The 27,107-nt window shown below is 38.5% G+C and overlaps 1 protein-coding gene across 13 annotated transcripts in view; it reads right to left on the bottom strand.

Annotated features, from left to right (window-relative positions):
* LPP (LIM domain containing preferred translocation partner in lipoma) overlaps positions 1–27,107 on the bottom strand; it is a 726,282-nt gene that overhangs the window by 557,480 nt on the left and 141,695 nt on the right. The window contains exon 1 of one of the 13 annotated variants that reach the window (XM_054681322.2): positions 14,045–14,111. The exons of 11 other annotated variants lie outside the window; for them this stretch is intronic. The gene's annotated coding sequence lies outside the window, so the exon portion shown is untranslated. Of the gene's footprint in view, positions 1–14,044; positions 14,112–27,107 lie in introns of those variants that run through there. One more of the 13 variants, XM_016942492.4, reaches the window with a different exon arrangement.

The following is a 27,107-nucleotide window of genomic DNA, read 5'->3' as shown; positions in this document are numbered from 1 at the left end:
TGTTGTGATTTTTTTTTTAAGTCAGCAAGTTATGTTCTCAATTATGAAAATACCAAATGTCAGATTTTTCTCCAGTCCAAGCAATAATATAAAATGAGCCAATTCTTCTGAATTAGACTTTTTAAAATGAAAATTATGGCTGTTGAAGCTTCTCCTTTTAATGCCAATATTATTAGAACTCAGGGGAGAACACAAGGTCAATTGACTCTGATCCATGTTCTTCCCAGGCTCTAAGCCAGCACCATCCAATAGAATTATCATAGGAGCCACATACACCATTTAAAATTTTCTAGTAGCCACATTTCAAAAGGCTCATTGAAAAAAATTGTTTACAAATATATCCAAAATATTATTTTTCAACATGTGGCACTAGCCACCTTTCAAGTGCTCAACAGCCACATGTTGTTAGTGGCTGCCATATTATACAGCACATCTCCCACCTCACCTCAACCTTCAACTGCCAGGATGAGAACAGAGCAAAACATTTGTTGGAGACAAGGAGCCAAGTTCTATAATATTGATTGAGATACAAGTACTCCCATAGGCAGACCCAGTTCTCCCAATACTGCAAAGTGTTTCTCTCAACCTTCTATCTCAAGACCAAGAGATTGCAGGACACTGTGATGGCAAATGCCAGAGGGAGAAATGGCTCCATCTTATATGTGAGGATGAGGAAAATCAAACAGGACCAAGGATTACTACCGAAAATATGACAGTTTACTCACACTGGCCACTGGGATACCTTTTCTACTGATTCATCACACACAGGACTTGAGATTTTACCCTCAAACTTTTTGTGGCTTGAAACAATCTCTTTTTTCTAGATCTAGTCACCAATACTTCCTCTTCCCAATCCTCTGTGCATCCTCTGAGAAGAGCACAGAGAAGGTAAAACATTCAGTAAGTACGATGCATCAATGCATGAAACTACTGAAAGAAAGAGATGAGAAGCCCTTTTCCTCTCCATACCTTCTAGTCTTGATCCATGGATAAGGAAAATTCAATGTCCTTGTCAAATGAAAAAGAATTCTCTCCTCATCCCTATCCTGTCCTGAACAGTGAATGGCTGACATCCACTAAGCCATACTTAGAAAGGAAAAGGATTAGTTGTCAGGAATGGGCGAGTTCCATTTCTTACTCCTTCCTGCTTTCCCAAGTGTTCTCCTTTCTATTGGAGGTGTGGTTTCTGAGACAGGCCCCAATGCCTGGGTTGTTTACTGGGTAAGTATACACAAAAGCAGCACTGTGACTGAGCTCACCACTGAGGGGACCCCAGAGTTGAGACTGCAGGGCAGGCTGTAGCAAATCGCAACATTGTCGTCAGGTCCTAACCAAATTTTCTAATTGAACTTTGAGGTCCATGTGATTTGGGAGTTTCGGCTTTCCATTATCATGAAGTTAGTAGTTTGAGGACTAGTCAATAATCATTGCCACCAATTTGCAAATGTGTTGGAGTGTGTATAGTCCCAGACAACTGGTCTTCTATTAAAAAATAAAACTAAACTGGCCACTATCACAATTAACATCACCAGTAATAACTCACATTAACATCATGTACGCTGTGATATGAAGCAATGAGACGCGTACTTCACCTCTGTGGTGGTCTTCCCAGAAATCTAAAACCCCAATCTAATCATGAGAAAGGATCAGTCAGACTCAAATTGCAAGACATTCATTCTTCAAAATACCTGACCGTTACACTAAAAAAGTGTCAAGGTCCTAAAAACAGGGAAAGGCTGAGAAATAGCCACAGTCAGGAGGAGACAAACAAGACAGGATGACTAAATGCACAGCAGTATCCTAAACTAGATCTAGGAAAAAACCAAAAGGCATTAGTGGAAAAACTGGAAAACTGCCAATAAAAGATATAATCATTTCTTTAGTCATGTTACACCAATGATAATTTCTTTGCTTAAACATACTTTGGTTATATAAGATGTTAACATCAGGGAAAGCTGGGTGAAGGGTACACAGGAACTCTCTGTACTGTTAGTCTAGCTCACCAGCTTCAACAGATAAACATTATTGGGGGATGAACACCCTTAAACTGCCTCCAGCTAAATCAAAACCCCATCAGAAAAAGAGCTGACAACAATGAACTACAATACAAGATATTACATAAATGGATGTCTTGGGTCTTACTGTTATCATAAATTAATAGCATTTCAAATGCATTTGATTAGTTAAAAGGCTCAATGGGAGCAAGAAAGGTGAATTAAACAAGTATTTTAAAAGTAAATAAATAAAATGAAATAAATGAATGAATGAATAAGATGAGAAAGACCAACTGTGCCAAATAAGGAATAGGTAACTGAAAAATCCACATTTTTGCTAATTGTTGAAAATTTTTATTCTATATTTGGACAGGCATTATATAGAGAATCCTCTTCCCAAACCACCGCTGGATGTTTCAAAGACTATTCTGGCCCTGTTTTACTGAAAGAAAGTCTGTTTCAGTATGTGTTCCTGAGAAGAAAAGGTGCTTAGCCAACACATTCACAGGGGTCTGTGGAGATTCAGTGTCTGAACTTTCTAATCCTTATCTCAAGCATCTGTGAAACTATATAAACTAACCTGAGAAAAATCCTTTTCAAAGAATCATAATTTGTTTTTCAATTTTTTCCCTCAAAAGTTAGTTTTTCTTCAACACAGTTTACTTGATTCACCAAGCCAACCAAAGTTGAAAAGAATAAGAAAAATTAAATTCCACCATGTTCTCCATATATAAGTAGGTACGTATGTAGTAGGTAGGTAGGTAGATGGAAGGAAGGTAGACAGGCAAGCTGAAATTATATGAGCCGAGTTTACAAACTCAAGTCTTCTGCTAAAAGAAAAGGACTTTAGGAAACATTCTACTCCATTCCCAAACTTTCATCACTATCACAAAAATATCCACATATTCATGAGTTTTGTTTTTCTTTTTTTCTTTTTTTTTTTTTTTTTGGAAATCCTAGTTTTAGAAAAATGTTTTCTCTTCAACAAAGGTACTGAGTGTCATAGAAACCACGTCATGGAGCCCAACACTTTTCAGATGAGGAAACAGTGAACCAAAAAAAGAAATAGAATTGCCTAAGTTAGCTCTTTCTTATCAGAATTCCTCCTGAACATTTTTTCAGGTATTTGGGCCTAAAATTAAAAAGCAAGGCCCAGAATAATTTTTTAAGTGCTGTGAGCAAAGTACTGTGCTAAATTAAACTGCACGATGCAAAGAAAAATAAGAGAAGGATCTTCCTGACCCTAAGGAGCTTTAAAACCAGCTTCTACCCTCCTGGAGGACATTTGGAGGGCTTTTTGTGGAGAAGGATCTTCTATGAGAATGCTGTTTTCCCTAGAGCCTCTCTATTTGTGTCTGCCTGTCCTCCCACACTCCAGATACACAGGGTCCAAAGACAGTGCTGGCATTTTTCTACTTTCTTCTCTTGTCTCCAGATCGGTACTCCACGATCACATGCCCTCACTCTAGCCTCCTATTCTTCTCCCACCTCTTACTTCTCCATTGAGACTTTCAATTCCTGAGATTCTCTCTTTTCTCCCTGTGCACCATCCCCTCAGAGCTTCATTTCTTCCCCCCAATTCAAGACAGCAGTTCAAGGTAGAGCAGGTTAATACAGCATTTCAGGCATTATTTTGGTCCTTTATCTGCCCTGACCCTGCCCAATACAACAGTCTACCTTCCCAGCTCTCACAACCCTGCTTAGTTGCACTACACTAAATATAACTTTAGCAGGCTAAGACAGCAATAATGGAAAAGTGATTTCAATATGAATCCTCTTAATTTACAGTGTGGTTAAGAAAACATTTTCTTACTTATTGGCTCATTTGATTATCAGGGCCCTAATAAGTTAGGTACAAAAGATTTGAATGCCCATTTAACAGAAGGAGACACAAAGTCACAGAGATGGGAAGTCACCTTTACCAAGGCCATAACGAAAATTTTTGGCACTGCTCAAGCCTGAATCCACATCTCCCTGGCCCAGCGTGCTTTCCATTACACTATGTGCCCAAGGTTCTAGGATGCCCTGCATGAATAATAACACACCATTAATAGTGAGGACAAACCTTTAATCTATACCTGAATTAGACCAGCATTTTTGGTTGACTTAGATACAGAGAAAAAAAAAAAACTTAAAAAAAAAAGTTTTCCAACTGATTCTGGTAGAAACGATTAGCAGAAATATCTTGCAAAGAACGTGGGTGTCCTGGAAGACTCATCGTCGTCATCATTATAATTTCTAATCATGCTGTGTGGGCAGGTGTCCATGTAGCAGAAACACCATTGGCACCCAGATTAGCAGTTTCATCGGGAGACAAGAAACTAAGTCTGCAATTCTTAGACTTCAGAGCCTGAATCACAGCTTTCCCCTCAGGGATCAGCAAATACACAGTCTGTGCCTTAGCAAGGATTGTTGGGCCTGTCAAGGGAGGTAACCAAATATCAGGTCCATCTAAAAATGCACAGTGGAGCAAGGGACAGGAGGCTCCCTGGGAACCTGGAAATACCACTAGCTGCAGAGACAGAAAGGCGGAGTGTTTGTCCCACATTATAGTTCTAATTCACTCAGCAACTTTTATGAATCATTTGCCTTCTTTGCATTTTTGTTTTGATTCTCATCTGAAAATTGAGTTTTCGAAGTAAAGCTACTGGTTTTTAAATGAGACATAGGAAGAGGTCAGAAGAAAAAGTGGCCATCAGTAGGGGTTTGGGCTTCCCCCCAGCTCTGCATCTTTCCCTGCACTACAGCAGTTTCATCGTTATCATTTCTATCCTGGACTTGGGCTTCTATGCAAAATTTAGCCTAAAGTGTCCAAGGTCACAAACATCATGGGCATCATGTGATCTCTGCTATTGCAACAGTGCTAGCATTCTAATTCTACTCAACTGTATTTTTTCTTGAGCAATTCTTATTTTTTTTTCTTCCAGTAGGGTCTTGGTCAGTCACCCAGGCTGGAGTGAAGTAGCATGATCATAGCACACTGTAACCTCAAACTTCTAGGCTCCAGTGATCCTCCTGCCTCAACCTCCCAAGTAGCTAGAAATAGATTGGGCTAATCTTTTTTTTTGTTTTGTTTTGTTTTTTTGAGACAGAGTTTCACTCTTGTCGTCCAGGCTGGAGTGCAATGGCACGATCTTGGCTCACTGCAACCTCCGCCTCCTGAGTTCAAATGATTCTCCTGCCTCAGCCTCCAGAGTAGCTGGGATTACAGGTGCCTGCCACCATGCCTGCCTGGTTTTTTTGTATTTTTTTAGTAGAGATAGGGTTTCACCATGTTGGCCAAGCTGGTCTTAAACTCCTGACCTCAGGTGATCTGCCTGCCTCGGCCTCACAAAGTGCTGGGATTATAGGCGTAAGCCACCGCGCCCAGACAGGCTAATCTTTAGAAAGACATTTTTACCCAGGTATACTTGATTTGAGAAAAACTATGTAGACTTTTAAAATAAATCTATTAATATCATGACCTAAAAAGGTAATTTGAAGCATGTCTAATATGTTCTTATTCCTACACATTAGTAGATACCTAGAGAGAATATCCAAATGAGGCAGAGACAAACTAGAGTTACAGGACTGAATCAGCCACAAATTCCATAATAATTCCCTGGAGATTTATTTATTCACACAAAAGCATTTCTTAAGTACATTAGCAAGTGCTTAAGAAATATATGACAGGCACAACGGTAGACCCAAAATAAATAAACAGACAAGGTTCCTGTCCCTACAAAGCTTACATTCTAACGGGTCTGGGATTTTAAGAACCTGTGCATAGTCAAATAACTAAAAAATAAGATTAAAAACACTATTTAGCAAAACTTAAGGCATACAAATAAGCATCTCTTACAGGAAATTTTATATCTTATTTATATGAATAAAAAAGCAGAAATAAAAATATGGAAATTAAGAGCCAAGTTCAAACAATGAGAAAAACAACAAAATAAACCTAGAAAAAGTAGAAGGTATTATTGAAGATTTTAAAGAGAAAATAAAGAATTACAAAGTGGTAGAGCCAATACATAAATGCAAAAGCTATTTTTTAAATAAATAATAAATTAAACTCTGATGCATTAGCCAGAAAGATGGATACACATAGCAGAAATCCATAAAACTTTAAATAATAATGTGAAATATAACCATAAATACAGAGGAAATGAAAATAATCATGAGAAATTATTTTACACCATGCAAATGAATTTGAAATAGGTGACTTCCCTAAAAAAACTATAATTTAACAAAGGTAATCACAGAATAGATATAAAAGCTAATTAGTCCAATTACTACAGAAAAAAAATGTAAAAAATTTTAAAGAGCAAACACATTCTTCACTCCAAAAAAGGCAATAAGTGAAGGTATTTTCACAAGGGAATTCTACCATATTTTAAAGAAATAACCCATGTAAATGTTATCAAACTATTTCAAAATAAAGAAAAAAGAAAAGTATCCTTGTTTGTTTATTTGTTTGTTTGTTTGTTTTGAGATGGAGTCTCGCTCTGTCGCCAGGCTGGAGTCAGGGGCGCAATCTCACTCACTGCAAACTCTGCCTCCCGGGTTCAAGCGATCCTCCTGCCTCAGCCTCCCGAGTAGCTGGGATTACAGGCGCATGACACCATGCCCAGCTAATTTTTGTATTTTCATTAGAGACGAGGTTTCACTATTTTGGTCAGGATGGTCTCGATCACACACACACACACACACACACACACACACACACAGAATTTTCAAATAATCTCACTTATGAAAATTGAAGCACAGATCATTAACATATTAATGATCTCTAGAATCTAGCAACACTAAAAATATATAATACAGAAACAATGACCAAGTTGATAATTATTTTAGCAAGAATACTAACAAGATTTCGTATTTGAAAATTTTATTCATATATTACAGCAAATTTACAGGACAAAAGAGAAAAATATAAATTTTTTTTAGAATATATGATTACTTTCAAAGTTTCTTTAAAAAAAAAGCTAGATAATCTTTTAACAACCAGTCTCAATTAAAACAACAACAATAACAACACTATCAAAATAAGTGTGGATACTTTTCAACACAATACATTTCTCAAATCGAAAGCCAATGTCACTAGTAACAGGGAACATTATGAGCATTCCCATTAAACTCAGACACAAAAGAAGGACATTTAGTCAAACACAGTTATTTGATATTTACTATTCTAGAGGTATTAGTACAGTTAGAAGAAAGCTATACGTGTTGTAAAAATTGGAAAGAAAGGATAAATTATTGGCAGATAATATACTTACTTAACTAGAAACTCAAAAAAAAAATTATCTAAAATTATTCAAATAATGAGACAATTCAGTAAAGTGGCTGAGCAGAAAATCAATGTACTGAAATCCAGACCCCAAACACACAGGCACACACACATATAATTAAATGAAATAGAAAATAATTACATTAACTAGAGCAAGTAGAAAATATCTAGAAAAATTCACTTATTAGAAACATGCATGGTCTACATGAAGAAAAATTTCAGTGCTCCTGGGAACATCAAAGAAAGTTTCAACAAATGGAAAGGCATTAGTATTCCAAGAAAAAGAATCAACATTTTTACAACGTATAGCATGTAATGCTAACAAATAAACGCAGCAAACCTCATAAGTATATCAACAGAACTTTTTTATATTATTTTCTTTTCTTTTTTTTTTTTTTTTTTGAGATGGAATCTCACTCGGTCACCCAGGCTGGAGTGCAGTGGCGGGATCTTGGCTCACTGCAACCTCCACCTCCCAGTTCAAGCGATTCTCCCGCCTCAGCCTCCCGAGTAGCTGGGACTACAGGTGCCTGCCACCACACTTGGCTAATTTTTGTATTCTTAGTAGATAGGGTTTCACCATGTTGGCCAGGCTGGTCTTGAACTTCTGACCTCAAGTGATCTGCCCACCTCAGCCACCCAAAGTGCTGGGATTACAGGTGTGAGCCACCACGCCCAGCCAGAACTAGACAGGTTCATTATAAAGGTCAATGAAAAATAAACAGGCATTAAAAGCCAGAAATTTTCTGAAAAAGAGAAACGAATAGGAATGGGGAATTTTGTCAGATAATAAAACATATTATAAAGCTACAATAATTGAAAGCATAATAATGACACATGAAGTGACAGATGAATAGAACAGAAAGTCTAAAAATAGATGCAAATTCTTTTTTTTTTCTTTTTTTTAATATTTTAAGTTCTGGGGTACATGTGTACAACGTGCAGATTTGTTACATATGTATACATGTGCCATGTTGGTTTGCTGCACCCATTAACTCGTCATTTACATTAGGTATATCTCCTAATGCTATCCCTCCCCCCTCCCTCCCCCCACCCCATGACAGGCCCCAGTGTGTGATGTTCCCCTTCCTGTGTCCAAGTATTCTCATTGTTCAATTCCCACCTGCGAGTGAGAACATGCGGTGTTTGGTTATTTGTCCTTGCGATAGTTTGCTGAGAATGATGGTTTCCAGGTTCATCCATGTCCCTACAAAGGACATGAACTCATCCTTTATTATGGCTGCATAGTATTCCATGGTGTTCTTAAGTATTAAATACTTAAGTATTAAGAAATTTAATATATAATAAAGGTAGCTTTTCAAATTAGTGTGAAAGAGATGGACTCCTCAATAAACAGTGTTTAGAAATGCGGATCCAGAAAAATATCAAAATAAATCCTAACCTCACATTTTTTACCAAAATAAAATTTCAATGGTTCAAAGATTTAAGAAAGAGCAGAAGAAATAACTAGAAGAAAAATTGGAAATTTCTTTTTAAATATCACAAAGTGGGGAAGGCATTTCTAAGTATCACACAAAATCAAAGAAACATAAAATCAAAAAAGGATTAACTATATAAAACTTTTTATTTTAATCTGCAAGTTAAAAAAGAAATGCAAAATGGTAAAGCATTACAATTCCTGTCACAGACTACAAGCTAATTTTCTTAACTGTAATAAATCAATAAGCAAAAATTCAGCAATCCAATAGAAAAGGAAGTGAAGGACAGTTCAGAAAACAGAATTACAAATGGGTACGGCTCATTTCAAATGGTGTTTAGAGTCGCTAATAACAGAAATGCAAATGTGTATATAAGTGGCATGTATATAAATGTATTTATATACACTGGAATATAAATACATATGTGTGTGTGTGTTTGTGTGTGTGTTTCTGTGTGTGTGTATACACATGCTTATTTATACCCAGTTTATTTCTCAAAGGATATATAAAGAACTTATACTTTCCTCTGGGTGGGAGAAGTAGAGAGAGAAAATAAAAGATGTACTTGTCATTGCATAGTTTTGAATTTTATACTATAGTTTAAACTATATTTTTGTGTTACTTATTCAAATTAATTTTTAGTTTCTTTAAAGAAATGTTGGAAAGGCCTGGTGCGGTGGCTCACACCTGTAATCCCAGCACTTTGGGAAGTCGAGGCAGGAGAATCATCTGAGCTCAGGAGTTCGAGACCAGCCTGGCCAATATGGTGAAACTCTGTCTCTACTAAAAATACAAAAATTAGCCGGGCATAGCAGCGGGTGCCTGTAATCCCAGCTACTCAGAAGGCTGAGGCAGGAGAATCGCTTGAATTCGGGACATGGAGGTTGCAGTGAGCCAACATCAGGCCACTGCACTCAAGCCTGGGTGACAGCAAGACAGAAAACAGAAAAAAAACAGAAAAAAAAAGAAATGTTGGACAATAGCACATCAAAGAGAACGATGAATTCAGGGCAGGGAAGCCAGATAGATAGCCTGCAATGTTCCAACTCCATAAGTTTATTTTATCTTACCTTATTTTATTTATTTTATTTTATTTATTTTATTTTATTTTATTTTATGTTTAGAGATAGGGTCTCGCTCCATTATCCAAGCTGGAGTATAGCAGCACAATCATAGCTCACTGCAGCCTTGAACTCTCAAGCAATGTTCCTGCCTCAGCCTCCTGAGTAGCTAGGACTACAGGTGTACACCATCATGACCAACTAATTGTTTTATTTCATTTTTTTGTAGAAATGGGGTCTCACTATGTTGCCCAGTCTGGTCTCAAACTCCTGGCATCAAGAGATCCTCCCACTGCAGACTCCCATAGTGCCGGGATTTGACAGTAGACAGAGAGAGAGAGAGAGAGCATATAAAATAATTAGAAAATAAGAATAACTAAAAAAAAAAAAATTGGGGCCACTGCACCCGGCCTCAATTCTGCAACTTAATACGGCATATCAGAATAACTATGAGAAAGATATCAGGATCTGAAGACTAATACAGCTGCTTAATATCTTCGACTTTTTGGAAGTTCTTCATCCTTTCAGCACCTCAGTTTCCACAGCTGTGAAACAGAAAGCTAAAACTTACACTTCAACAGGTCTCTGTGAAAATTAAATAAGATAACTTATAATAAAGCACTTAGCCCAAGTTCTGGCAAGGAACATATATTCAATCAATGTTGGCTCTCTTTACTGTAAGGATTCTTTTAAAAAATAATAATAGCAATAATAATAATGCTCTGCTCAACCACACACATTCCACCCAACATCTACCCCCACCACTCTGGCCTCAGCTCCCCTTCCTATTGCCATTGACACCCTAACTGCCCAAGAAGCAAGGATTGAATAAACTCAAATTCTAAATGCCAGTCCAGAGAATGAATTTTAAAAAAAATCTATTTCAACTCACATATTTCACAGTGGAGGCCATCTATAATTAGGTGGTGGCCAAAGTGATGAAAACTCAAATCTATTGACCCCCTTTTCATAGACTCTTCAACACAATTATTTCAATGTGTAGGCAAAGATTGAGCAACTCTTCCTCAACAATTATTTCATGTGTCAGCAAAGAATGAGCATTTCTCCCTCAACTCCACTGGCTAGCTATTTTTTAAGTTCTCTTTGCTTTCTTGCCTTCTCACTCCCAAGCACCTATAACGCACTCATCAACCGGGCATCCTTGGCCGGTCTCTCCTTGTGAACATGGATCACCACAGAATACACACAGTCACCGCCTCATATCACTGCAGACATTAGAAGACAAAGTTATCTTTCTTGTAATATACCAAAAGGCCAACTTCGTCAGTCTTCCAGAAGAAGAAAAAAAACAAAAAAAGAAAGACAACTTTAACGAAAACTCACTCTATCCTGATAGAAACAAATAAAGAACCCCTTTCTCTAGAACACAATGACTTAAAGAGATCTTAAAGGTGATGCATCCTCACAGCACTGGGTTTTGTTGGCAGTCATGGTGGTGGTGGTGAGGTTTTGGGTGTTTGTTTGTTTTGTTTAATTTATCTTTCTGTTTTTGGCCTGTGTGAAAGATTCTGTTATGGGTATTATCAATTCTCATTTAAAGAAATAAGGACAATGGTATTAATAATGAAACAAAAGTACTCCTTTTTACTCTCTGTGGTCTGCAAGAAGTTTCACATTTCACTCAGATCAGAACTCCATGTTTTACTGATGTGAAAGTATGTGGTTTTTGCGATAGCCAAGTTCTTCTAATATTCAACTTTGTTGTTTCTTACTTTCAACTTACAGTAAATGAATCCCGATTTTTCCCCTTTGTCAAAATCAGCCCATTTTCAAAACAAGCAAGCCACCTCACTCATGACACTTTTCATGAATATTATACAGGCATAAGGCTATTTAAACCTATTTTATCGAATTATACAATCTCAACTATGAAGGAGATTGCTCAATTTTTGTCTGTGGATGCCACAGGACACAACTAATTCTGGAGAAGCACAGAAGAAAGGCAAGTCCTACCTCTGCTTATCTCGCTTCTCCCCTAAGGACCTCTCAACCTTTGTTTTGGGCAACGTTTAAACAGAGAAATCAGGGATCATCAATCAGTCCCCAACCAGAGAAGAACAATTACTATCATCATGCCCATAGCCATCATCTTTAACCTTAGCTTCAAGTGTGCTCAATCTGCCTCCAGAGCCTGCAAAGTAGGTAATGCAAAAATTACTCTCCTCCACTGTATATTAGAAGAAACGCAGGCTCTGGACAGGTGCGGTGGCTCATGACTGTAATCCCAGCACTTTGGGAGGGCAAGGCAGGTGGATCACCTGAGGTCAGGAGTTCAAGACCAGCCTGGCCAATATGGTGAAACCCCGTCTCTGCTAAAAATACAAAAATTAGCCGAGCATGGTCATGCACGCCTATAATCCCAGATACTGAGGAGGCTGAGGCAGGAGAATCACTTGAACCTGGGAGGCAGAGGATGCAGGAGCAGGGATTGCACCACTACACTCCAGCCTGGGCAACAGAGTGAGACTCCATATCAAAAAAAAAAAAAAAAGAAGAAGAAGAAGAAGAAAAAGAAGGAGAAGGAGAAGAGGGAGGAGGAGAAGGAGAAAGGAGAAGGGAGAAGGGAGAAGGAGGAGGAGAGAAGAAGAAGAAGACGAAGAAGAAGGAGAAGGAGAACGAGAACGAGAACAAGAACAAGAACAAGAAGAACAAGAAGAAACAATAACTCAGGCTCAGAAAGAACAAATGATTTGCCCTGGGGCCCCCAGCAATAAGTGGGAAGATCAAGTCCTTGACCAAAGTTTTATCGTTCTGAAACAAGGCTCTATCTACTCTCTACTCTGCATAAGGGGAGCACCCTGGATTTTGTTTGTTCCTCTCAACACTTTGTGCAGCACTGGCTCTTAGTTGCTTCATCATGACACAATGACTCCACCAGCAAGGCTGACAACCAGCACATACTTGATGGCACCACTGTTTACACTGGAGTTGGTTTCGATTTTTTGGTGCCTAGGCCATAGCAGTTGTTAAATATTTTCACTATCACTATGATCCATCAATTTTCAGATGTGTCACAAGCAATTTATTATCAGTAACTGTTTAAATCCTAAAGTTCCAAATGATTTTTGTTTAAAAACTAGCACTCTTTCAAGGTTATCCCTATGATAGTGTCACTCACATTCCCATTTACTTGCTTAAGTGGGGCATCTAGAAGCAGAGTTATAGACAGTTTTTCATTTATTCCACTTCACCACAGCCTGCCTTCTCTGTGATATAGGCATATCACAGCCCATAGTGTGCTGCGATATTAACATTATCCATCATAAGAATCTTGGATAAATAAAACCGAGAAACTGCTTCTGTAAATGTTGGGGGCAGAATGACCAACAATTTGGCTTTCCTAGAAAGAGAAGAGAATATCTGAATTCCCTGCAGACTGGTAAATCCTCTACCATCAGTCCTGAATTCTGAGGGGGCCTGATATTTAAGCAACAAAACTTAGAAGGTTCTACCTGTTATTCCTAGCTCTGTCACTAAAAATCGTGTCCAAACAGAGGTAATACGAATGTGTTACCTGTTCCCAAAATTACACACACGCACAGACACACACACACACTTACACCCCAGAGCACAGAATGGATCCAGTGTAGTAGTGCAGGTGACCAAAAATGCCCCACAGTCCATTCAATACATATAGAAACAATTTATCCTAACAATGTCTAAGAGATAATCAGCTGTATTCCCTGTGTTAATAAAGTCATATTGAACATTCCAGTTATGAGCTTATCTCATAGGACTAAGAATGTATTATCTATCTCCCTCACTAGAGTGTAAGCTCCCTGTGATGAAGAACCAATTATTCATTCAAGTAAATACTTACTGAGCATCTATTATGTGCCAGGCACTGACCTAGGTGGGGATACAACAAACAACTTAAAAAGACTAAATCCTGGCGCTCACGGAGCTTACATCCCAGGGTGGTAAAAGTAGAAAATTCATAAACAGGTAAAGATGCACATAATTTTCAGAGAACAATAAATACTCAAAAATAAAATAGAGTACAGGAGATAGGTAGTGCCAGATGTAGAGGCAGAAATTTTATCTATCTTACCGCTATTTCTAATAATTGATTTGAGGCTTTCGAAAAAACAGCCACGTCTGAGTCCCACCCACAGATATTCTGATTTAATGAGCTTGGGGGTGGACTTGGACAGCACTGTTTTTAAGGGCACGCCAATCATTCTAACATACCACCAGGACTGAGATCCACTGGTATGTATGATTTTAAAAGAGAACAGGCTTTGGTTTCAAACCTACCTGTCACATTTCATCTGTGTGACCTCAGGAAAGATACTTCATTTCTTTGAGCCTCAATGCTCACATCTGTAAAATGGGATAATAATAGTAATAGACACCTCTTTGGGTTATTGTGAGAATTGAATGATACATGCAAAGTATAGCAAAGTTTCTAGCACATGCAAAGGACTCAGTAAGTGTTTGCCATCATTTACTGTTATCTCTACCAGTTAAAAATATGCACAGAAGATGCAAATTGAGGGCTGCAGGCCAAATCTGGTCCTTAGACGGGTTCTGTTTGCCATTTGCAGTGTGGACTTACAACGTGCTTTGTTGTTGTTTTGAGCCAAAGTTGATGCTACTGAGTAAGATTGTAAGTTGCATTTTTCTTCTTCCATGAGGAAGTATCTCTCATAGTGCTTTAAAAATACTTGAATTAGCTGCCAACATTTTAAAAACCAAAGAGTTTACATAAAAATCTGGCAATGATGCATCTCCACGTGGCAATAATTAGCTAGCGCCAAGCGGCTGTCACCCCTTTCAGAGAGGATGCCCTCTTGAGCACCTCCCATTCCCCACCACGCACTGCATCTCTCTCCCCAAACACATGCCCAGACCATGGCATTTCAACAACACACTAGCACTGTTACTTTCCTTACAGTAAAGAGGAAAACAAAATATTTCCTGCACCCACGACTCTAAAGTGGGAAGAGGTTAAGCTAGATAAAGGGCTTTGTGTTTCAAGAAAATGTGCCTGACTCTGTAGGCATATGGCCTAACATATCCTGGACACTGAAATAGGAGCTTTGCAAACATTAGCTCCATTCATCCCACAACTCTGTGAGGTACTTTCCATGATCACAATTTTCAGGCCAGGCACGGTGGCTCACACCTGTAATCCCAACACTTTGGGAGGGCATGGTGGGTGGATCATTTGAGGTCAGGAGTTCAAGCCCAGCCTGACCAACATGGTGAAACCCCGTCTCTACTAAAAATACAAAAAAAAAAAAAAATTAGCTGGGCATGGTGGTGCACGCCTGCAATCCCAGCTACTTGGGAGGCTGAGGCAGGAGAATCGCTTGAACTCAGGAGGCACAGGTTGCAGTAAGCCGAGATCACGCCACTGCACTCCAACCTAGGTGAAAGAGTGAGACTACGTCTCAAAAAAAATAAAAGAAAAGAAAAAGAAAACACAACATTTTTCAAGGATGAAGAAACAACCCTAGAGAGGATAAGCAACAGCCTTCAGTCACATATACAATAAGTGAAAAGGTAGGTAGAGAAACAGAACTGTCTGACTTCAAAGTTGAAACTTCCTCCACCATACTATGCTCCCTGCACCCACGAGAATATTTAGTGTAATTAAACTATTGAAGACAACAACAGGTAAACGAGAAAATCCTTGGAAAAGAACACCGTTAATTTACAATAGTATATGTCTCTCTCTGGCCAACGTACTTTGTTTCATGACACTACTGGCATCATCCATCCCAAATACTTTCGGTCGCTGTGTGTTTCAGACTCCGAGAAACCTTCAAATAACACAATAAAACCTGCTCCTCTTTTCCTTTAATCTTACATAAAGGCAGTTCTCTTAAGTCTATAGTCAAAGAGATTATAAAAAGAAAACAAATCACTTTGCGTGTGTGCGTGTGTGTCTGTGTGTTTGTGTGTGTGTTGCGTTGAGAAAAATCAAAACCAGCAACTGAAATAGAAGACCAAAACCCAGTAAAACTCATCTCAAATATTGACACTTTGTGAGCCTCTCTGGACTCACCTTGTCAGAATTAACCTGCCTCCAGATTCTAATACAGGTTATTTGTACCTATCTCAGATTTCCATATCACATTATACTTATGGGTTATGTCAACATAACTATGTTTTATTTACCTTTTTATGTCCCAATCCACACCTGCTACCAATGTTAAGCTCACAGAAAGGCACAAAGCTGGATGTTCAGTAAAATGGTTGTTGACTTGAGGGCTGCAAAATAACACTGAAATCAAGGTAACACTGACCTTTTCCTAACAATTTTTTTAAAGTAAATACATTTAGTATTTAGCTCCTACAGAGCTAGGCTTTGTGGGTATATAGAGATTAATTTTTTTAAGTACATTGACTTCAAAGAACTTATCACCCACTGGGAGAGTCAAAAGCACATATATAACCATAATGCAGAAGAAATAAAAATGAAATCTCCTAAGAGATATAAACAAAAAAGTCCTGGCAATTGAGAGAAATGTGCAAGCTAGGAAATGTATCAGTCTTTTGCTATTATCTTTATTTTAAGTGGTCAATTAAAATATTTCAGCCCAAATAAATATGCAATTTATTTCCCTGATAATTTAATGACATTTCTTTTTTGAAGCAACTGACATTTAACTATCAGAAGAGCTGTTAAGAAAGGTCTCAGCCATAATAGGGAATTCAACTTTTTTAAGGAAGCTTAAGAGAAATTATCTTTGTATTTCAGCAATTCTGGAAGAGCTTGACTTTTCTGACAACATAACTGCAAAGGAACTTGAGTCAAAACACATGGGAAAAGAAAAGATGCTCAAGATATTTCAAGTCTACAATTATTTGCTGAACACATGCTAAGTGCCAGGAAATATGTTAAGCTCTCCAGGGAAACAGAGCTCAGCCTTTATTTGGGATAACAGTGGGCTACTCGTTCAGGATAAGATATTAAGATATAACTTTATGGTAAGCAGTACAGAAGGAGGTATATGAGCAAAAAGCTATGAGATTTAAAGGGGAGAGAAAGTATGTAAATTAGGAACTTTATTGATACATGTGGCATGGCACCATGAAAAGAAAACTAAATTTAGTAACTTAACATTTGCATTATACTCCTGGTTCTGCCAATAATTTGGTGACAGAACTTGAGCAAGTCCCTGCCCACCTTTTAGGCTTCAGATTTCCCCCCATTATTAAAAAAGAGGCTTAAACTATACAGCCCTTCCAGTGATCTTAGTCTACAAACAAATCTGGGCATTACACTACACTCTGAATTGGAGGTACAGCAAGAGAATGCAAATTTTCTATTACGCCATTTAAATCTATTTGCCCTCTGAGAGGTTTGCCAACCCAGAAATTCAAAAGCAACAAAGCTAGTAGCTACAAATTTGATACATTTATTATAATTTATATGACTACAATTTACTGACTAAATTACACACTGTTCCATCATAAAGGCTGGGGTACTCCTACGACATCAACAGGGGACATATGAAGACAGGCAGTTAAGTAGGGTACATTTCCGCCAGGGCACTTCCTCCATTCTATGGCACAGAAGGTATAGGGTAATTATAGGTCCAGCAATTACTAGTTGATACTAGTCCTTTTTCTAAGAAAAGTGAGAACTTTATTTCCCATTAGAAATGGTTCCAGTATAACTTTCCAAAGCCATACACCTTTTCAAATATTTATTTTGTAAATTATCATTGGCCAACCCTGTCTTATAAAATCAGAATCTCCAGGGAGGGTACTGGGAACCTATTTTTAATAACAGGTGATTTTGAAGATCAAGCAAGTCAGGAAACTCCTGTTATAGAACATCTGATCTCCTCATTATTCACCACAAGTGCCCTGCTTCTTATCCTGTTTGCATGTTTCTCCTACCTGCAGTGTGCTTCTCCTACCACCGCTGGTGACATATACTTACCTATTCTTCAGGGTCCAGCTCAAATACCAACTGATTCCATGACCCTCCACACTCTCTCTTCCAGGAAAGTACCTTTTACCTCCCACAGTTCTTTGTACTCTCTTTAAGTATAGAAGAGATCAGAGAAGGAGTCTGAGTCATTCATTCATTTATAAGTTCATTCATTCAACAAATATTTACTGGTCACCTATCCCATGCCAGGTACTACTCTAGGCACTGGTGACACAGCCAATGAACAAAACAAAGTTCTCTATTTTCAGGGACATTTTAGTACAGGTGCTGGCAACCTGTGGCACGCAGACCAAATCCAGCCTACTGCATGTTTTTGTGAATAAAAGTTTATGGGAACATATTCACACTCAATTATTTATGTATTGTTTATGGTGGAGTCTTGAGTGTTTCGTGTATTATCTAAGAGCAGAGTGAGTAGCTACAACAGACACCTTATGGACCACAAATCTAAGCTGTGTACCATCTGTCCCTTTACAGAAAAAGTTGACCAACCCTTGTTCTAGTATATTTTTCCCACATACCACAGTGTTGAGTACCTAGTAGGCAGTTAATACATGCTTAAAGAATAAAACAGATTAAAAGTAAGAATAAAATCATATAAGACAAGTCCTTTGGCAGAACCTCTTTTATCCACCTCCATCTCCATTCTTAATTATGCCAAAGCTAATTCCCACCCAGAATAGAATGTTGTTAGCAACTACAGTTTAGCATGATAAAAAGGGAGGGAGCAAGCTTTCAAACCTATGGAAAAGTTAAGAAGTAAATAAATGTGCTGTGATTTCAAAAGTCATTGCTATTTCAGGCTTGTTTGTGATGATAACAGCTGGCCTGGCAAAATATATTACAATAGCTGTCTTTTCTGGCTTTCCAGAGCTTACAAAAGTTTGAAGGGAGTTATTGCATTTCATTGGTTTGTTTGCTTCATAAGGTGCATCTTGTGGAGGAGACCTTTCTGTCTTCTGGATCAAGCTGCCTAATGAGACTCAGATTAGGTTAAACAAAAACACACAGCTGCATGTGAGGAAAACCCCATTCTGTCAAATACTAAAGTAAAGTTCATAAATGCAATCTTATATCCACATCCTAAGAGCTGTCTTCTTTATCACGTCCAAATGAAAGCCCTGCCTTCTCTCAAGAAAAGAACTGAAAACTGTGCTATTTGCAGGATCCTTTTCAGAGGTTGAGTTACCATAAAATTTAAAGTGGAGAACTGATATATAGCTAAGGTTTCATTGTGGTTTACTGTAAAGAGTAACAGTTTTAGATTCAAACAAGTCTCTGTTCCACAAAAACTGTGGCACTCATTAATCATGTAAACTTAGGCAAATCATTTAGCCTCTTTGAGTCTCTGTTTCTTAGTTATAAATTGGGATAATAGAAATTACATTGAAAGAAGGATGGGAGAATTAAACGAGAGAGTAAATGCAAAGCAGCTTTCTCAGAATCAGAAGAAAAATGGTTTTCAGTAAAGGATGGTTGTTTTTCCTTCCATTTTGTCCAAAATCAAGTTCCAAGCAGCTCCCCAAACCTTGAAAATACCTTCATTATGTTGTCTCTAAACTCCCTGAGAATGTTACAATATGTTCTGGGTTGTTTTTTTTTTTTTTTTTTTCTTTTTTTTTAAGTCAGTAAATTGGGCTGGGTACAGTGGCTAACACTTATAATCCCAGCACTTTGGGAGGCCAAGGCAAGCAGATAGTTTGAGCCTGGGAGTTCAACACCAGCCTGGGCAACATGGCAAAATACTGTCTTTAAAAAAAGTACAAAAAAAATTAGCTAGGCATTGTGGCACACAACTGTAGTCCAAGGTACTTGAGAGGCTTCAGTGACTCCAGGACGTTGAGGCTGCAGTGAATTATGATCGTGCCACTGCACTCCAGCCTGGGTAACAAAGTGAGACTCTGTCTCAAATAATAATAATAATAAATAATAAATAAATAAAATCAATAAATTTGGAGAGATGGCAATTGTATATCTTTGACTTTTCCTTAGTCTGACCTCAAGAAAATTATTTTTAATTTATTATATCCTTCTTAAAAGAGAACTACTCTGAAGCTATACAATAGCTCTTCATTCTATGTCCTGGCAACTGATTCTTAGCAAAACATTCCTTAAAATAACAGTCTCCAAAAGGCATTATACTAAGAACATCCTGATTAGCATCACAGAAAGGATAATCAGGTTAGTTCTGACCTTCCCTCCTGATTTTGAAATGAAACAAAAATGGCCGAGCTCTGGTTATTTCCACTTTCTGGTCCCCATGGCCTTTGGCCCCTGTAACCCACAGTGTAAAATGCAATAAAGAAATTCATAAGTTTTCATCAAAATCATCTCCATTAACTTTATAGATAGACAGTTAGCAGACAAGCAGGTGTAGATATGGATAGGCAAATAGATAAATATAAATGACAGGTAAAAATGGAGAGATATACATGAAACAGGGAGGTAAGAATTGCCAGAAATGGTTAGACGGACGACTGGATAGAGAGGCAGGAGGGTGGATGGGCAGGTGTATGGAAAAACAAGCATGGACAAAAGGAAGGATGGAACTAGGGCAAATGTAGAAAATAAGATGCTGAGCAGACACATAGAAATGCATAGACACAAAGGGATAAATCCATGACAAAAAAGATCAATCTTAGGACTGAAATAGTAGAAAAATCTCCTCTCACAGCTTACTACTCCTTCAATCTTCATTTAAGAAAATATTCAAAGGTCTCTCTTCATCATTATATCGTCATATCCAGAAATGTGTTTACAGTATTATATATGTGCCCAGCAACAGAAAACAAACTCTTTGAGCAAAACAAATCTATTGTATCCTTCTATGAAGAGAAAATAAAAAGTCTTCCAGATGGCATAAGGCAACTTACCTAATGCAGGACATTCAGGAGACCAACCAATCTATTTTTTAGTATTTCTGTAACTAATGTTTTATTAATAAAGAGAACTTGGGCTAATATGTTTTGCTGTAGTCAGAATTTTCTACAAATTAATAACTCTACAGGTCTGACCTTTTTACCTTAACTGAGATCTTAACTAAAAGTACTGCTAAACTCCAATTCAATACATATTAATTTATTTAAAAAACTGGATACTTCAAATTCCTTTACTGCCGAAAAAAAAAAAAAAAAAAAAATGGCCAAGTGTGCCTGCCATGTTTTAAAGTAAGTTCCTTTCTTGGTAAGCAGCTAACCCTTAATTATGGAAACAATAGTCACAATCGTTTGTCACAAAATCTCAAAATGCATGTGCATATATCAGATAATGCAATATTATGCAATGATTAAAATTTACATCTTGGGAATGTTTACAATACAGTGTTATGTAAAGAAAACAGAATAAAAATATACATAGATATACACAAACACACACAAAAAAAGAAAAAAAATAAACACACACAACCCTTCTTAAAAAAAGAGAACAGATTACCCAAATGTTTAAATTAGAACAATGATGTCCCTGGATGATGGACTCATTAGGGTTATTTTAATTTTCATCATACTTTTGTGCATTTAACTTTTTAAAAAGAGTCTATATAACTTTCATAATTGAAAAAGAAATGTCTGTTCTGTTTTAGGGATGATAAAAGTCCCTTCGTTGAGATTACAAATAGGGAGGTATTTTTCTGTTTACAGAGTATTTTCGTAGGCATTAACTCATCTGATCCATTCAACAACTCAGAGAAAGGGGTTTGATGATGATCGCCAGAGACAGACAGCAGAGCAGTGAAGCTCATAACTCGAAATGTGACACAGGCAGACCCGGCTCAAGGCTTCCTGGTGCCCTACTGTCTTCTTTACAATGTCCATTCATTTTTCTCAAGAAAGGAGTTTTGTCTTAGTTTGCTTTCTAAAAGGGTTCCAAAACTGTTTTACTTCCTTCTCATCCCAAGGTCCAACATCCTATTTTTTTAAAAACAAGAACCAAGAATCAAAAAACAGATAGCCCACCCCAGATGCCTCACCTCACAGTGGGACGGGGAGACTATTCAAGAACTTTAAAATTCACTGTTGCTATTTTCGCATATTCATACAGCCAATTATCCTAACGGGACTTGTCCAACCTATTAAGGGGATATCCAGGCACAATTTTAAAAAAAAGACACAGTCTGACCTAGAAAGGGAATCAGAGACGAAGATTCAAAAGCTGCTTAAGACGACGTAATGCTGAGGGAGAATTATAGTCAGCATCGAAGAAGCAACACAGCTCAAATGTGCCTGGTCTTGGAATGACTCACCGGTATTGCTGTGACGCTTTCCTGTCCCATTGATCAGACAGGTTTTTCCATTAGAATTTACTGACGACGTGCTCCCCAGTAAGTTGGTAAGATCAATTCTGTAGTTTTAAAATAAGGAAGATATGACTGAAATGTTAGAACACAGTCTCCACGCAGCACACACAAAAAAGCCCAGGGAGAGTCCGAGGCTGTGTGAAGGAAAACTGGCCTCCCTTCTAGCTCAGCCCATGAGCAAGTTCACCCGTCTGTCTGCTCTGGGTTTTTTGATAAAGAGTTAACTGATTCTGATACAATCTGCTGCCTTATTAAGATGTAAGACAGATAAGTTAGAGAGAGAGTGTGTATATGGGAAAAGTCTGGGCCTGCTTAGGGCCTGGGGCAAGAGGAGAAGCTGGGTCTTCATAAAAAGGCTGAAGCCTATAGAATAAGATGGAGCCTCATGACTGGCCTCATGGGGCTAAGCTTCCCTCCGCTCATGCAAACTTCTAGAACAGAACCCATCCCACACTGGGCAGAATAAATACTCATGATGGGAATGGGCCTGGGGTAGAAAGAAACAGATGGTCAGGACGCTGAGCTTTTGTTCCTTTATAGGATTGTTCAGCTTCCTCTCCAGCTGAGACCACACCCTTTTTGTGACCTTCTCACTCTTTTCATGCCCTGAGTGTGTCTTTTTCATCCTCATACCAGTGGATTAAATGTCTTTTCAGAAAGCTTTCACTTCATGCACTGCAGGCCATAAGTAAATTGATACCCGTAAAGTTTGAGAAGGGGTACTCATGAGAAGCGCCTCATGAGAAGTGTGTGCCCTAGTCCAGACCCAAACATTTAGGGAGATGAGCTGAATTCTGGTAAAACCTCCCTAAGTGAGTCTTATCCACAGACTTAGGTGAGAACAATTGCTGTGTGGAGCAATCACCAACAATGGTATTTAAGAGAAGCAAAGGTAAAATAAGCAACGGGGTAGCCAGGCTAGTGCCCCCAGGAGGATCAGTGGCCAGTAGCCTGTGCTCATGGTGGACAAAGGGAGGGGGCCCAGAGAGTGACCAGGATAACAGAACGGCGTCCATTCTGGACAAGGAAACAGAAAGCTGTTTCCAAGAAAGGAGGAGTGTGATCTGTCGAGGATTTCCAGAGAAGAGGATTCTATTAGGATCCTATCAGGAGCTCATTGGGCTTGCTAACACAATTGGGAAATTTGGGCAGGATTTGGGTTTAGAGAGATAGGTTTGCAAAGGATGTTCATTTCAGGAAGGATAATCAACCAATCTATACAATATATTCAGTTTATTAACTTGGAAAAAAGATAACAGTAGGTAAAAGTAGATGAGCACATTCTCTGTAAATTACTTTAATTATTGTTGAAACAATGATAGGCTCTGAAGAAACTTCCCATTGGAGAAAATTTGTCATAGGCTCCCAATTCAAAGATACATAATCCATCATGGCTACTAAATTTCTATGACATATGTCTTTTGCCAAAATGAAGTAGTGAGCTCAACTAAGTACCTCTACCTGATTCCTTTGAATGTCAAAACCAAGTCCAATTCAGTTGTCTCATCAGTCTCTAGAAACATATCCTTATTGTTTCACTTCAATATGAAATGCTCAATATGAAATTAAGGATTAAGCTGGGTAATGAAACCTAGCCCCAGTGTCCTTTGATAATGACCTTTGTATTAATAGTTTCTTCATATATAAAATGGAAGTGGAAAGAAAAGATTTTATTTAATAACCAAGATAGCTGTTCAGCTTGAATCACTATATAAACTACTGACTCATATTTTAAAACCTGATAGGCAATCTTTTGTTTTCTTTAAGCAACATATAGTCTCTCATTTGTACCATCAATCTATTCAATTCCTGATTTCCAAGAATCTTTTCTGCTTTATTCACAATTCCAAAAATAGAATTTATCTACTTGATTAGAGCCTCCCATCTATTGTAGTATTACAGAATTTATGTCTTTACCCCTTGGATTTTTTTACCCTATGACATTCTCTAAAACAGTATCTTGGAGGGAAGGAGTCTGAAATTTACAAGCAATGTCCAAAATTTGGCACTGAGGGGTGGTTGTTATTTCCGAAGTGGGGGCTGATTCTTGCACTATGGACCTTGGCAGTGTTACACAAGATTTGTTGACTCAAGGCTGAGTTATCTAAGTGTGTCCTTCAATTGGTGTTGCATAAGTAGATTAACCAGACTGAATTATAGACTGAATGCCATCATTCCCTGCTCAGGAAACTGCCCCTGGTTTTTCACTTCCATACTGTGGCCCTGTCCCACCATTCTAGCCTCCCACTATTTTCCCCTAAAGGAACTATGTTGACATTTGGGAAGAGTGGGGGGCAAGAAGCCTGGCACTGGCAGAACGTCTCCTTTCTCCACTGCTTCTTCTCTTTTCTTGTTTGCCTCCCTCCCACTCCCTTGTTCTCAGATGAGGAGGCAGAGAGTTACCCAATTATTGAGTTTGGAGAAGAAACTGGCCATGTGTAACCCAGTCACTTCCTTCCAGTCTTTGTGAGTTACCTGACTGTTAGAGGCAGATCCTCCCTGCTCTTCATGGTTGGGAGCTTTATGCACAGTGTGCCCTAAATGGGAGTTATTGAGTGCAGGAGCTATCTGAGAGGAAGAGGGTAAATTTCATTCATGGGTGCTGCATTAGCAAGCCCAATGAGCTAATGTTCCACAACCTGGACATTATTGTCATCTGCCTCTGTCTGACTCCATTATTTTCAACTGGTTTCAATATAGATAGGAAAGAATGAGAGACAGAACAGCAAATGGAGCTGGGAAAGGGCTTGGTGACTAAGGCAGAGGCTAAATTCAGTTTCAATTAGCCTCCTAAATTATCATCTACTGTAACCACACTAAATGTGCACTATCTGATACCTGGATACATCCCTGCCTCTGCTTTTGCTCACACTCTTCGATCAGCCTAGAACTACCTTCCCAAACCCTTACCTCTTCCTACCCTAACCTCCAGCCTTCTCAGACGTGGCCAACCTCTGGGATTTCTCCATCCCCCGAATCCTCACTTATCTTTTTCAAGCATCTTTGTCTTTATCACTCTGGAGTTACACAGATATTTTTAAGTCAAATCTCTATAAGACTCCAAGCTCCTGAATTGTCAAGGGCCAAGTCTCATTTATCTCCAAATCCTCCTTCTCATCCTTCCCCCAGTGGACCAAGTTAAACATTTAGTGGGAACTTATTATGCGCCGGCATGAAACGAAGAGCATTATATTCACGATCTTGCTTAACCTTTCCTAGGAAATAGGTACAGTCATCAGTCTCTAGATGGAACAGGGTCTGTGCTCAAAGGAATTCATCATTCCAGGCACACCTTGCTGCCTCTGGTGTAGGGAAGCTTAAAGACTTGAGGCAGACTGGCAGATGTGGTGAAAGTGAGGCTCAGGAAGGCTATGTGCATCTCAAAACTGACTGTTCTATCTTCACTGCCTTAACCTTCACCTACATTGCCCCTGGGTTTAAGAAAAAAATAATTCTCACTTAAAAACAAAATAAAGGCTGGGCACGGGGCTCATATCTATAATCCAAGCGCTTTGGGAGGCTGAGGCTCACTTCAGCTCAGGAGTTCAACACCAAGCTGGGTGACATAGCAAGACCCCATCTCTACAGAAATTTTGTAGGTGGGCACAGTGGCGCATGCCTGTTGTTCCAGGTTACTCGGGAGGCTGAGGCGGGAGGACTGCTTGAGCCCAAGAGGCTGAGGCTGCAGTGAGCTGTGATCACACCACTGCACCCCAGCCTGGGCTACAGAGTGAGACCCTGTCTCTAAAAAATAAAATAACAAAAAAACAAAAATGGGAAGATGAGGAAAATAAAAGTCCAAATGGTCACTGCTCAACAAAGGGCCTAATTGCTCAATGTGAACAAAACTCTTCATCCCCAATCTTTGCTCTGAAAACAGAGGTCTGGATGACTGTGGTTTTGTCACTAGATGAATAGCAAGCCCTGAGGATTGTTAGAATTACAAGGCCCAGACCAGATCCACTCAAATATAGCTGGAAGCTTTCTAGTAACTCTAACCGTGCATGGGGAATGAGCTGCTCAGAGAAGTGAGTCACTTACTGGAATCTGTGCTGCCTGCATTACTCAGCTGATATTAATACACCCACTTGTTCATTAAAGTTTAATTGGAGTTCATGTGAATTGGTTTCACCGGATACTTAATCAAAGAGAACTGTTTGTGTACGAACTGTTCAAATACAAAGCTAGCAACACAGCTCTCCTTCAGCCTCTACACACGTCCACCGGCTGCTCTTTTAATTCTGTTGACACAATAAGTGAGTCAGAGAAGGTGGGACAATGACCCTGATGGAGGATGGGAAAAGCTGTCTATACTCAAACACAAAACAAGAGTAAATGAAAAAATCCTTTGTGAGAAGCCAGCCACAGTTCTCTAACTCACCAGCTACAGTCAGACACTGGCCAGGACTCGAACGGCACCTCCTAAGCGGGAGCTTGTTCCTTCTAGTTTCTTTCTGGGGCTCATTATCAAAGCTGCAGGTCTCCTCTATTCCCTGGGCAGCTGTTTTCTAGCTGTACATCTTTATTTTTAAAAGGAGTGGATAAGAAAATTAACTATCATTCAACATAATCACACATTTCTCTTGTGCTGACAAGCAAACCATGAACACAATCCCTAATGCCTATTTATACAATCAGGACTGTCAGTACCCTGTTATTTCTTATCAGATATATCATTAATCAACATTTGAGAAAGTATAAATTTTTAAAGCTTCTGAGAAAAAACTGTGCGTGAAGTTAGGTGGAAATATATTTGCTTCAGTTTGGTGGCTCTAGTTGTGTTACCACTTTTTCCTTAAGTGTGTTCATCATTGTTAAGCATGCATGACTTATTTACCAAAAACAAATCAATATGAGTTTAAAACTTGGCACTATGCACTATTTTGAATCCCTGAAGCAATCCTCAGAGAATAGATTAAAGGGAAATCCACTTTTTAAAACAGGTTTATTGAGATATAATTTACATACAATTCACCCATTTAAAGTTTACGGTTCTGTTTTTAGTATTTCACAGTGTTGTGCAATCATCACCACCATATAAAGAACATTTTCAGCATCCCAAAAAGAAACTCACAGTTATTAGCAATCACTACCTATCCTCTACCCCAACCCTG

Source organism: Pan troglodytes, chromosome 2 (genome assembly GCF_028858775.2).
Source record: "Pan troglodytes isolate AG18354 chromosome 2, NHGRI_mPanTro3-v2.0_pri, whole genome shotgun sequence".
Lineage (NCBI taxonomy): Eukaryota > Metazoa > Chordata > Mammalia > Primates > Hominidae > Pan > Pan troglodytes.
The sequence above is the reverse complement of the archived record's forward strand: the minus strand, read 5'-3'. Positions and strand labels throughout refer to the sequence as shown.